Raw genomic sequence first — 13,255 nt, forward strand, 5'->3', positions numbered from 1 at the left:
ATATGTTAATTTGGGGAGGGGGAGAACACAATTACCCTGTAACACACATCATAAGCATGGATGATTTGTTTTCCTAATCTTGAAAGTAATAGCATCTTCACCTAAGACTTCCTTCTCACTTCTGCTACCCTATGATCCAGCCATTGCACTAGTGGGTGTTTACCCCAAAGATACAGATGTAGTGAAGGGCCATATGCACCCCAATGTTCATAGCAGCAATGTCCACAATAGCTAAATTGTGGAAGGAGCCGAGATGCCCTTCAACAGATGACTGGATTAAGAAGTTGTGGTCCATATATACAATGGAATATTACTCAGCTATCAGAAAGAACGAGTTCTCAACATTTGCTACAACATGGACGGCACTGGAGGAGAGAATGCTAAGTGAAATAAGTCAAGCAGAGAAAGACAACTATCATATGATTTCTCTCATCTATGGAACATAAGAACTTGGATAATCGGTAGGGGAAGAAAGGGATAAAGAAAGGGGGGGTAATCAGAAGGCAGAATGAAACATGAGAGACTATGGACTATGAGAAACAAACTGAGGACCTCAGAGGGGAGGGGGGTGGGGGAATGGGATAGACCGGTGATGGGTAGTGAGGACGGCACGTATTGCATGGTGCACTGGGTGTTATACACAACTAACGAATCATCGAGCCTTACATTGGAAACCGGGGAAGTACTGTGTGGTGACTAACATAATATAATAAAAAATCATTAAAAAAAAAAAAAGACTTCCTTCTCACTTCTAAGAAACCCCCTTAACTCAGGTCAATGAGTGGCTTCATTTTCTCACTGCAATCACTGTTATCAAGTCTCCAAAATCTGACTTGAAGCAACACCTTATAAATAAAATATCTCCTTGCAAAACTGTTGATAATCCCCTTTAACCAAATTCAAGGACGGTTTCCACATTCTACTTCCCCTGGTTCAGTATGCAGCACTGGACTCCATTCCTGCTGCTTCCTTTTGGAAATGCATTCCTTCCTTGGGGACCTGACTTAAAACTCCAAAAGACCCCTTGTTATTCCTTCCTGGTTCTCCCCTCTATTTTTGCCCCTTTCCCTAAGGTCCAGTCTCATTCTTCTAATATGCTCTGTTCTCATTTTCCTTGAGAAAATGTGCCCTTTCAACTGATTCAACCATCACTTCCTACATAGCTAGATTAACTCCTTGTCTTGAATCGCTTCAGAACTTGAGTCTCTTATTCAATTCCAGGCTCTACATCTGCAATTTTTTTTTCAGCTCAAACTCAGCATATGCAAATCCTCATTCCTCTTTCCTTCAAACTAGTGCCCTTCCCTGTACTCTTTTTGCTTTTGTGTGGGACACTCCTCAGGCCTGATTCTGCTGTTCTCTCTGGTCATTCATTAATGTATTATGCGTGTATGTATAGCGCCCCTGCAGGGAGGCACACTATGGTGCTAAGCAATGCAGATACCAGGTGAATGGAATAGATACAGTCCTCAACCTTGCAATTTGCTCTTGGTCTAGGCAAGCTCTCCCTTCATGTCCCATAGCAGGTCACTAGATTCCATAAATCCTTTCTTCCAAACATCCCTGAGGCTCATATCCCTCTTTCTTTTTTAACAATTCCTTGCAATCAAAACCACCATCTTGTCACTTTCTTTTCTGTATTTTCCACTCCCCTTCACCCATTTTGCCCATCCCCGCCCCAACTCCCTCTTCTCTGGCAACCATCAGTTCGTTCTCTTAATCTATGGGTCTGTTTCTGTTTTTTGTTTGTTTATTCATTTGTTTTGTTTTATAGGTTCTACATGTAAGTGAAATCATATAGTATTTGTCTTCGTCTGACTTACTTCACTTAACAAATACCCTCTGGGTGCATCCATGTTATTGCAGACAACAAGATATTCTTTCTGATGGTTGATTAATATTCCATAGTAGAGATATAGTGATATATACATATCTTCTTTACCCATTCATCTATCAATGGGCACTTGATTGGATTGTTTCTTGGCTATTGTAAATAATGCTGCAGTAAACATAGGAATGCATTTATCTTTTTGAATATCTTTTTTGTTTTCTTTGGGAAAACGCCCAATAGTGGAATTACTGAATCATGTGGTATTTCTATTTTTAAATTTTTTGAGGAACTTCCATACTGTTTTTCACAGTAGCACCAGTTTACATCCCCATCAACAGTGTGCAAGGGTTCCTTTTTCTCCACATGCTAATATTTTGTTTCTTCTTACATCAATCTTATCACCCTTGGATTTATGTGATAACCTCCAAACTGACTCTATTTCTTTATCTCCACTTTACTGGATCCTCAACACTGGTGTCTCCAGAATATCACTATAACACACTAGCCTTTAACTACCGGTGTGGTCAACTGTCATTCCTTGCAGAAATTTTTCAGTGAGTATACTGACCCTCTGAAAACGAAAATCCAAGCTATAGAGCTGGAAATCCTGGCAGACAAATACAGATTTGAATTTCTGCTTTGTTACTTCAATGCTTGGTGTCTCTAAGAAGTCATTTACCTTTTCTGGGCCTGTTTCTCAGTTGAATAATCAGGATTAAAATCGGTAACTGGCTCATAGGGTTATTATGAAGGACACTGGCACTACCACCACCTGGCTATGAGCTAATGCTTACGAAGCACTTCTCATGCCAGCCACTGTGATTACTGTTTACTATCCATTTCATCTTCACTCTATGTACTAGCTGTATGACCTTGGGTGATTTTCTTAACCACTCTAAAGCTCAGGTGCTTTAATTTTCAAAATGGGTGTTGTAAGGAGTGACTGTGATAATACATACCCATTACAGCACCTGGCACAGAGTGAGCTCTCAATAATGGTACTATAACTTACTCTGCATCACTCATTGTAACTCCTGGATAGAGACTGTAAAACTAAGTGTGTTACAAGTGTATCCATCTCCGATTTTCTAACATAGATTGATGAGCTGTCAGCAAAAAGGAACTGTATCTTATATTTACTTTGTTTTCCTAACAGGGTCAAACAACATAGAGAAAACACAACGAACCCCTGCTCGGTGAGTGACAATGAATGACTTACCAGGTAACACTGTTATCTATAAAGGTACACACTCTTTATTTGAAGCTGTGATCTAGAATGTTTCCGAGGGTGGCTTATGTTTTTTGGTTTATAACATACTCTGCCTTTTTTCTTTCATAGCATAGTGAAGTTACTCTCTTCTAGCCTTATTTATTATAGTAACAGAAAGTGTCTAAATTTATCTAAGACCATAAATATTCCTTTTCTTGACAACCCACTCCATAAAATTAGCATTTTAGAAGAAAAAGAAACCTATAGGGGGAAAACCCTTCAATTTTATCTCAAGAAAGTCTTTAAACGATTTAAACTGTACTTGATTTCAATACATAATCAGAGATTATATGTGGGTTAATGAGTATCAGAAGTAAAGCTAATTAAGATTCTGCCTCTTTTGCAGAAAATAAAATGGATTCAGCATAATTCAGTCTTCCAGATTCTTTATTGATATAATTACTAAATGCAAATATTTATGAATTATACAGACAACATTCAGTGTCATTTAAAATAGCAAAGAGCTGTTGCTACAACAAAGGAAACCAGGGAATAGAGCACCAGAAGCATCTTACAGATGCTTTGCTCACCCTGTTTATGTGAAAAATAATCAGAATATGAGGTATATCCCTTTTAATTGACTCATCATTCTGAAGTGGTACCTAGGGTCAAACATTTGCATCACTTCTTAGCTGAACAGAACATGTAGTGAAAGAATGTATTTGTCTATCCGTTTACACACATGCACACAAAATAAAGATATATGTGGGGTGCCTGGAGGGGGGGAGCTCAGTTGGTTAAGTGTCTGCCTTCGGCTCAGGTCATGATCTTAGGGTCCTGGGATCAAGCCCTGCACTGGACTCCTTGTTCAGCAGGGAGCCTGCTTCTCCCTCTCCCTCTGCTTGCTGCTCCTCCTGCTTGTGTTCTCTATCTATCTATCTATCTATCTATCTATCTATCTATCTATCATCTATCTATCTCTATATCACCTTTGAAGAAACACAGGTCCTTTTTGTCCCAGGTAACAGTTTTTTCTCAAACGAATAAAAGGGGCACTGAATATATGTTTCTTTCCTCTTTCACCATCTTTTTTGAGGAAATATACTGTGATGATACTTTTGACAGCAAATTGTAAGCCTGGTATACTTTTCAATAATTCTTCAGCCTTATTTCCCCATTTAAATTTTAACCAACCAAATTTAAAATTAAAGTCCCCACATGAACTTCTACGTAGACACCTGAAATGTAAAACAGACAATAGCAGAGCTGCTTGCATTGGACCTCCCTTTGGGGTGGGAGTGCTGAACTCCTCCCACTCCCTCCTTGACCCAGTATCTCCCATTCTCAATCAAGAAGCTCCCTGTGGAGCCCTGGGGCCCATGGAACCCTTTGGACTAGATGCCTGTAGATCACTCCAAGTTCTAAATTCTGTTTTTTCTATGACATTCTGGTGGTTGAACATAACATTCAAAGATACAGTGTCGTTTATTGGAATCTGTGAGGGGAATTAGGAATTACACATTTCAACTCTTGCCCCTTTGCCAATATCCTGTTTCAGCTCACATCTGCTGTGCTGCAAACCACAGCCCTCTGCTGGCACATGTTTATTTTGCAGTCAGCTAACTTCCCCTAAATATTTTCTCTGCTTACTAATCTTAAACTATCATTACTCCTTCATATACTTGTACAGATGATTTACTCTACAGTAAAGCTTTACATTTACCTGTTTTTAAAAATGTCATTTCACTAAAACTGGCCCTTATTTCAGTTTATGCAGGTCACCTGAGATCATACTTCATCACCTAATGTATTAATTCATCCTCCAATTTATGTCATTTACAAGTCTAATGAAGGTACCTTCTTTAAAGTAGACCATCCCATGTCCCTTCTCATGCCTACTCTATCATAATCTTCAACGGCAGATCAAAGCTGCTCTGTTTTTCCCATGCACCCCAGCTGATTTGGATGTGTGGGAAACAAGACTTGAGGTCTTAATACAAGTTGTCTGTAATAGTGAATGAGTCAGGACCAAGGACAGAGATCATCTGATCTATGGTTGATTTTAATCCATAATTTATACTTAACAGTTCAGCCAATTAAGAATTCACTGACTCTATCCTCTTCTAAATTACTTTTATCCAAACGGAAAACAAGAATTTCTTGAGTGGCTTTCCCAAATCCTTACTTGCATCCAGATTTATCTGTTTGAAAGGTTTCTCTAACCCTAATTTTTTTTAAAGGCAGTGAAGTCAGTATTTCTAGTGTGCCTTCTTCCTTCTCTATGTGCTTATAGGCCATCTATCAATTTGATTGTCTATCCTGGAATTTGGTGTTGGATTGACCTTAAGTTCCTGAATCTATAAGCTGTACTATCTAGATACCATCCCCTCTCTTTATAAAACATCACCAATATCTATGCAAATTGAAAAGCCCTCTTAATACCTTGCACAAAAGGGCAATTCATCCGGAACACGACAAATGAACTAATCTAGATTTCTGACACTTCACCTTTATGTACCTTCAATATCCTTAGCAGTGGCATGTTTTACATTTCTAGACTTATGGTCACCCTCTGACAGAGGAAATGAAGTGGGAAAGCTTTTGCAGATGGTAACTTAACTACAATATTATTATTAGCCAGTATTACCTGTGAACATTTTCTCATCCATCCAAATCAAAGAACCTGCTTCTTCAGAGATAATAGTGGCAATAGTAGTAATAAGGTAGAGGTAATAAATTTCCTTTTAATACTTAATGTTCCTCCTCATTACCATGCATAGTTTTCATACGTGGTGCAGGCAATGAATCTAGATGGGTGTTTATAAAAAAGAGTCTGGGCAGAAGGAAATACTATTTTGTGAGCCTTACAGCACTCTATTACCTGCTATTCAAGACATCCCATAAAAGGACTGTCTTATCCAAGGCTGCTTTCTGAGTATCCGGACAGTATCTGGCACTGAGTAAGGTTCAAATATTATCTAAATGAATAAGTAAATAAATGATAACATGAATATAGAGCAGCTCACTTTGTTTAATTCCTGCAATAACCCCGTAAGTTAGCTATCATTCTCTTACCTGACAGATGAGGAAAAATGAGGCTCAAAAAAGTTAAGTAACCTGCTGAAGATTGGTCTAAGAACAACCCAAGCCAATGTATTTCAATTGCCAGATCATGAATACACCTCATCTGTCTCTAGGCCACAGTATCAAGAGAATTGAGTTTGCTTTGCTGTTCAGTCACCTCCAACTATAGATCTTGGGAGAGTCTCAGAATCTTCCAGAGTCTCTGTATTCTTATTCAAAAACTAAATGTTGCTTGTCCTGCTTACCTTGAAAGGTTGTTTTAACACTCAAAGGAGATAATGTGTAGTTAAACATGAGGAATTATTATTATTAGCTCTCAAATATTCCTTAAAATAAGATGTTTTAATATCTAAATGCCAAGGGGCTGCTATTTCCTACTATAACACAGATGCTGTGCAAAGGGAAATTTTAAAAATTGCAGCATATAAGAGATAATTATGGAGAATGATGCCGGCCTCCAATAGTTAACATTACTCTGGATGGCATGAAAACTGAAACTTGTATTTGCCACCAAGCAGATTAGCAGTATTGTGTACAAACATTGCAGAAATTTTGGTGTCATACTTACTACTATCCAGTCTCCATATTCAGAAAATCGTTTAGATGATTCTATTGGTGTTGACAGTTGCCTTCCTCAGGAATCATTCAGATAATGGCTTTGGCTCTCTATGAAATTTTGTATTATTACTTATCTAGTAACAGGCTGAAGATACAGAGCAATTTTAGAATCAAGGGACCAAAAGGAACTGATTTCAGAAAGTAGAGTCGTTATAACAGCATCTCTGGTTAGAGGCTGAGAAATGCCTACTCATTATTTGGATCTCAGCATGAATGTCACCTCCTCATGCAAGCTTTCCTTGACACTCCCACCCCTTTAATGAAGCTAGGTTAGGATCCTACCCCCTCACCTCCCTGGAATCCAGTACTTTCTTCCTATAGCATTTGTCATAGTTGCGATTGCAGTGTTATCTTTGTGTGATTATTCAGTGTAAGTCCCACCAGACTATAAGGTTCTTAAAGGTAAATGTGAGTCTATTTGTTCCCTTCTGTTTTCTCAGGGCTTAGCATCAAGCTTGGCAACATGGTAGGCTCCTAATATATATACATATATATATCCATCCATGAGGCTAGAATGGAATGCTTCCTAACCACTTAGTGGTTGCTCAGCTAATATGAGCAAAAAAAAAAAAAAGTAAAGTTCCTTGTTTGGGTCAGAATAGGCTTGGTTATACTGCAGTAACAATCACCAAATCTGATTAGTTTTCAAACAGCAAAGGTTCTAAGGACCCTTATGTTATATGTCCAGCATGTGTTGGGGACTCCACTTCATACACACACTCAGGAAAACAGTCTGATTGTGGCTTCATCATCTGGAACATCTCTGGTTATGGTGGCAGGGAGAAGCTGTCCCAGCCCTTCCATGCTTCCATCAGAAGGGGCTTACAACACCCTATCCACACTGTACTGGCCATCCTAGCCAATTAACTACGCTTAAATTGAAAAGAATAGGGAAAAAAATTTCTCCTGTATTCAGTATTAAAGAATTACATATGGGTGAACATTAATAATATCCACCATCAAAACAATTATTGAACATATTCTAATAATATCAGCTATTTTTCTTGAGTTGCTATATAAGGCTACCAACTTCTTATTTTACAAAACAGTCTAACGTTTGTATACAATATTTGTGTATACTCATATATGTATATATGGGAATATACAGCTGGAGTTTCAAGTTATTAGTGCCCATTATAAGTACGACTACAATCAAGGCTACACCCATATGTTCTTTGTGGCATGGTTTACATGCAGTATGTGAATCCTGTGAGGAGAGAATGTGAACTGAACGCCTGGTATCCTTTCTGCCTTCTCCTGATAAGACCCCTCCAATTTACCTTTAGGGAGCCACAAGTCCGTCACTGCACACAGCTTTGTGGGTGTGACTGTAACAGAAGCTTGTCTTTTCCTGACCAAGGGGTAGGCATACAACTCAGAATAGGTCATTGAGACTCTTGGAGATTTGAAAACCTCCAACGGATGGAATGGAAAAATGGTTGGAGCTGTATACCCCAGTAGTAACACTCTAACAGATTTATTAATTCATTCCAGTATGTATTTATTGTCCCTATGGGCCCAGGAAACCTCCTGGAATTTCAACAATGAACCAAATACACATATTCCTGCCTTCATGGGGTCCACAGAAAATACAATGGAAGTGGGGGACTGTTTTACATAGAATAGTCAGTAATGCTTCTTAAGAGGGTGACTCTGGACCTGCATGAAGTGAGGGAGTCAGCCATGTGACTATCCAGGGAACAGCAGTCTAGGCCAAGAGGAAATACAAATAGAAAGCACCAAGACCCCAAGACAGCAACGAAATTGTCTTGCTCAAGGATAACTGAGGAAGCTAATGTGCCAAGCAGGGGGTGAAATGCTACACAATGAGTTTGGAAATGGAGCCAATGTCTGGATAATGTTGGGTCTTGTAGGTCAAAATTAAAATACTAGATTTTATTTTTATGCAGTGGAAAGTCATTAGGGAGTTCAATGAAGGTTGACATGTTTTGATTTTATCATTAAAATAATTAATCTGACTGCTGTGTGTAGAATAGAAGTGGAGTGGAGGCAAGAAATGAAGCTGGGAGTAGATCAAAGAGGTCACATCCACCATCCACATAAGATAGGGCTTCCTGGCCTGTGGGTGACGTGTGGCAGGTAAGAAGTGGTCAGAATTAGGATATATGTTGAAGGTACACTTGAAAGGATTTGCTGATGGACTGGATGTAAAGTATAAATAGAAGATGACACAGATGGCTACAAGAAGAGGACAAACGGCTAGCAGAACTGGGTGAAAGTGCATATGCTTACAAAAGTCGGGATTGTCAGGGTGTGAAGAGATAGTTTTGTTTTGAATATTAATCTTGAGATGCCCATTATACCTCCAGGTGGAGAAGTCACATTAGAAGAGGGGTAGGGGCCAGGATGTATATTTGAGCATCTGACGAGACTAGCCAGTAATTCCTAACTCATAAATCTCCAGGATTGCTTGATTCTGATTCTTTCTGCTTCTTTATATTTTTTTGAGCCTACAAGTTACCTCATAATCTTCAAATAAATTCTACATCTTGTAACCTCAAGTAGTTTCTGTTGCTTGCAACCAAAGACGCTGATACATACTATTAGTATCTCCATTCTACAAATATGAAACAAAGTTCAGAAAGGTTAAGTAACTTGACTAAAACCACAAAGATAACAAGAGGCAGAGCTGGAACTTGAAGCCAGGTTCCTAAGATACCACCTCTCTAAAGTCAGAGTATAACACAGCCACTGCCTGCCTGTTCTTCTTCACAAAAAGTCTTCAAAGGCCTGGGGCCATGGGCACTGTTCAAAGTGACTTCACAGACGCACAGAGAAGCAGGAGAGAGGCAGAACTTCAAATAGAAAAGGGCATCTCTCTGGGAGAGCCAGCGGTTGCCAACCTGAAATTTCAAGAGGCATCTCAAAGCAACAAGGAGTTTGCTTTTTCTTCTTTGGCAGCACACTGTTATTTTTACATCAAGTCTCTGTTGCAAAGTGCAATCAACTCAACTCTTGGTTCAGTTCTCCCAACAGGAGAGCAGTTGGGTTGACAAGGAGGGGGAAAGTTATTGTTCTATGGCCAGGTATAGAAATTTAATTCACAGTGAAATTCTTAGAGGCTGATGCACTCTGTTGTTTGGAGAATCTGATATGGTTTATCTACACGAAGTAAAAAAATAAGGCTCTGTGGTTTCCTTATTTAAGGGCAACATCTCATTAAGTTATTACCTAGAAAAAAAAGAGAGGTGCTTCTCTTGCTCACTCAAGTGTTCTCCAGAGCCCAGCACAGTGCCTGTCACTAAGTAAAGCTTTCATTTTAAATAAAAGTGAGGTTTTTTAAAAACTAAAAATGTGGAAAATATTCTAATTTCTTAATAAAAATAAAGGCTTAAAAAATTCTTAGTATCAGGGCACCTGGGTGGCTCAGTCAGTTAAACCATGACCTGGGCTCAGGTCATGACCCCGGGGTCCGAGAATCGAGCCCCACGTCTGGCTCCCTGCTTGGCAGCAAGCCTTCTTCTCCCTCTCCCTCTGCTTCTCCCCCTTATCGTTCTCTCTCTCTGTCTCTTAAATAAATAAAATCCTTAAAAAATAAAAATTAAAAATAAAAATTCTTAGTATCATAAAAAGTTTATAAAAGAACATTAAATGGTATTACAGGAACTTCATTTTAGACTCTTAGGGAAGGAGAGGTAGATTATAAACTGCTTACATTTAACGGTTCTCATGTCAAAACGCCTGGGTCACCATCCTAACTCAGCCACAAACTAACTATGCCAGGCTCCAGGGTACAAATGGAGGTTCCAGAGAGGGTGGTAAGAGGCATCTAAAGCAGGAGGGATCTTTGGGTCTCACGTATAGGAGCACCTCCCAATGGGGTCCCCCGGGGGGGCCCACACAGAGATGGTGTGAGAGCCCAGACAGCAGTTGAGATGAGAGCTGCCCACCTTACAGGCACAACCAGGGACAGAGCCAGGGTACAGGGTCTGGACTCTGCCAGGGCCAGGAAAGCCAACTTCAATGCCAGAGACATGAGAAACTAGGGTACTCATATTTAGCGTTTGGGGCCAAGTCACAAAAATTTGCAATAATGATAGTTACAATTTGTAGAGCATTTTTTAATGTGAAAAGCACTGTTCTAAGCATTTTTTTTTCACATGTTAAGTTATTGTAATATTACAATGACTCTAGAGAGGTATAAATAGTATTATTAACTCTCAAGTTTCAGATGGGGAATCTGAGGCCTACAGTGGATAAGTATTTTCCAACATTCACTTCATGAAGAGGAAGAAGCAGGATGGACTATAGACTTTTTGGTATAGAGGTAGCCCATTTAACCTCTACATTTTAACATCTGACGTCTGCTTTGCTCACATTAACTGATTTCATTGCTTTATTTGCCTCTATTAGGAAAACACTTCTTTTTCCATTTCTAAAACCATTTGTGAGTTTGTACTAGGACAAATATATTTCACATTCAGTGCAAGGAACACACACATGGGGACTAGAAAGATGAGTGAGACCGTTTGGCTCTCAGAGTCCCGTAAGAAGAGAGGACGAATGACAATGACAAGCGCAGTGAGTCCTTTGGGAGCACAGCAAACTGAGGACAGCACTAATCTATTCTTGGAGATTCAGGGAAGGTGCTACTGCCTATTGACCCTGCACATACTATTTGACCTATCTCTCTCAGTTTTATTGCCCTATTTGCAAGAGACATCATGAGAAAAGAACCCTAACAGGGTTACTCTAAGGATTAACTGAGGTAATGTTTGTAAAGTGTTTAGCATAGTATCTAACATATCATAAGTATTTTATAAATGCCATGGCATTGTTGTAGGCCTTGAACAGTGTTCCAAAGAGCATGACAGATGTTAGCCAAATAGACCAGGGTGGTTAAGACATTCCCGATGCCTTGTGACTCTACTGTCATTTGGTTCAACAAGTTCTAACCAAGCTTCTACACCAGGCCCTGCGCTAGCTGCTAGAAACACAATGAACACGGTAGTCCTTGCTGGGTTTGTGAAGCTTGCAGACATCCACAAAAGACAGACATTGAATGAAAAAGTAACATGTGTGTAAAGTACATGCATAAAGAAGGATGCCATGTCCTATTCCCTGAGGATATGGGTTTGAGCTAAGACAGTAGGAGAGAATTTGGAGTCCCAAGGCTGGGTGGCATGTACAGAAGATCACGGGCAGAGAAGCCACATCACACCTGTACTTAAAGACTCTAAAGCAGAGATGTGAGTTTTTAAGATACTCAGATTATACAATTACCAACATAGGGACAAAACTTTGACAAGTGCTGGTGGAGTGGCTGGACAGCCCTAAGAAAATGCATGAAATGAGAAAATGACCTTCAGCAAGATCAGGGAAGCCTTCCCTAAGGAAGTGGTCTTCCAGTTTGGAGGGAAAGAGGAGACAGAAGCTGAGGCATGGAGAAGAATATCTGCAAAGGTCCCATGCGAGGGAGGGGATCTTAGCAAGGGCTGGGGAGACCAGACCACCTAGTTGAGGGAGAATGGGAAGGGATGGAGGATGGAAAGGAAAGCAGGACTCCATATCAAGGTCTTGTTGGTTATGTTAAGATTACCTTAACAGTTGTGAAAGTAGTAGTGATTTATCCAGGATTTTATTCAGGTGACTCGTAGGATCAAAATTGCATTTTTAAAGAATCACCATAGTTGATGAGTATAGAATGGATTGGGAAGCGGGCCAGTGAGGGTGTGGGGCCATCAGTGGGGAAGCTGTTGCCAATAGCAGTTGTCCTAGCTCTGGAAATCTGAATGACCTGGAAGGTGGGGGCTTAGGGCCTGCAGCAGATGCTGGTCTTGCTGCAGCAGTCTTTGAACTAGCAAACCTTGGGTGAAATCCTAGGATCTCTTGTTCTGTGATTTTGGGTGCATCAGTCTACATTTGTGAGCTTCTGCTTCCTTACCTGCAAAAGGTAAAGTTATACCTACGCCTCAGCTTGACTGTCAAGGCCAAATTAGGTAATGGACAAGAAAGCACTCAACACATATTGATAGTGGTTATTATAAACATGCATGTCAATAGCTTATAAGGCAAGCTCCATTCTGTCTAAAGATGCCAATGATCATTCCTGCAATATTTTCTAGACTGAGAAGACACTTGAAAAAGAATAATAATAAAAGCTAATGCTGATATACTATTTACTATGTGTCAGGCATCTTTCTAAATACTTACCATCCATTAATACATTTGATTCTCACAATAACCCTGTGTGCTATGTGCGTTATTTGCTTCTAGTTTTCACTCCTCCCCGTAGCCACTCCCTTTGTCATGTGACTTTGTAGTTCCTCACATCGAAGGGCTACAGTGTATTTCTCTGCCCTTTGATTTTGAGTTTGGCCATGTGACTCACCTTGGTCAAGAGAACAAGGCAAAAATAATGGTGCCAGTTCCAAGCCTCTGTCTTAATAGGCCTCATGTGTTTCCACCTGCCCTTTATATGACGTGGTCATCGCCATGAGAAAAGCATCCTCTGCTATTCTGTTGGTTTGAGGAACATGTGGAGGAAATCC

At 39.8% G+C, this 13,255-nt stretch overlaps 1 protein-coding gene across 1 annotated transcript in view; it reads right to left on the reverse strand.

Moving 5' to 3' along the window:
• Nucleotides 1-13,255, reverse strand: part of SYNPR (synaptoporin) — a 296,784-nt gene that overhangs the window by 217,416 nt on the left and 66,113 nt on the right. The gene's annotated exons all lie outside the window — the stretch shown is intronic.

Source organism: Ursus maritimus, unplaced genomic scaffold, assembly GCF_017311325.1.
Source record: "Ursus maritimus isolate PB19 unplaced genomic scaffold, ASM1731132v1 scaffold_14, whole genome shotgun sequence".
Taxonomy (NCBI): Eukaryota; Metazoa; Chordata; class Mammalia; order Carnivora; family Ursidae; genus Ursus; species Ursus maritimus.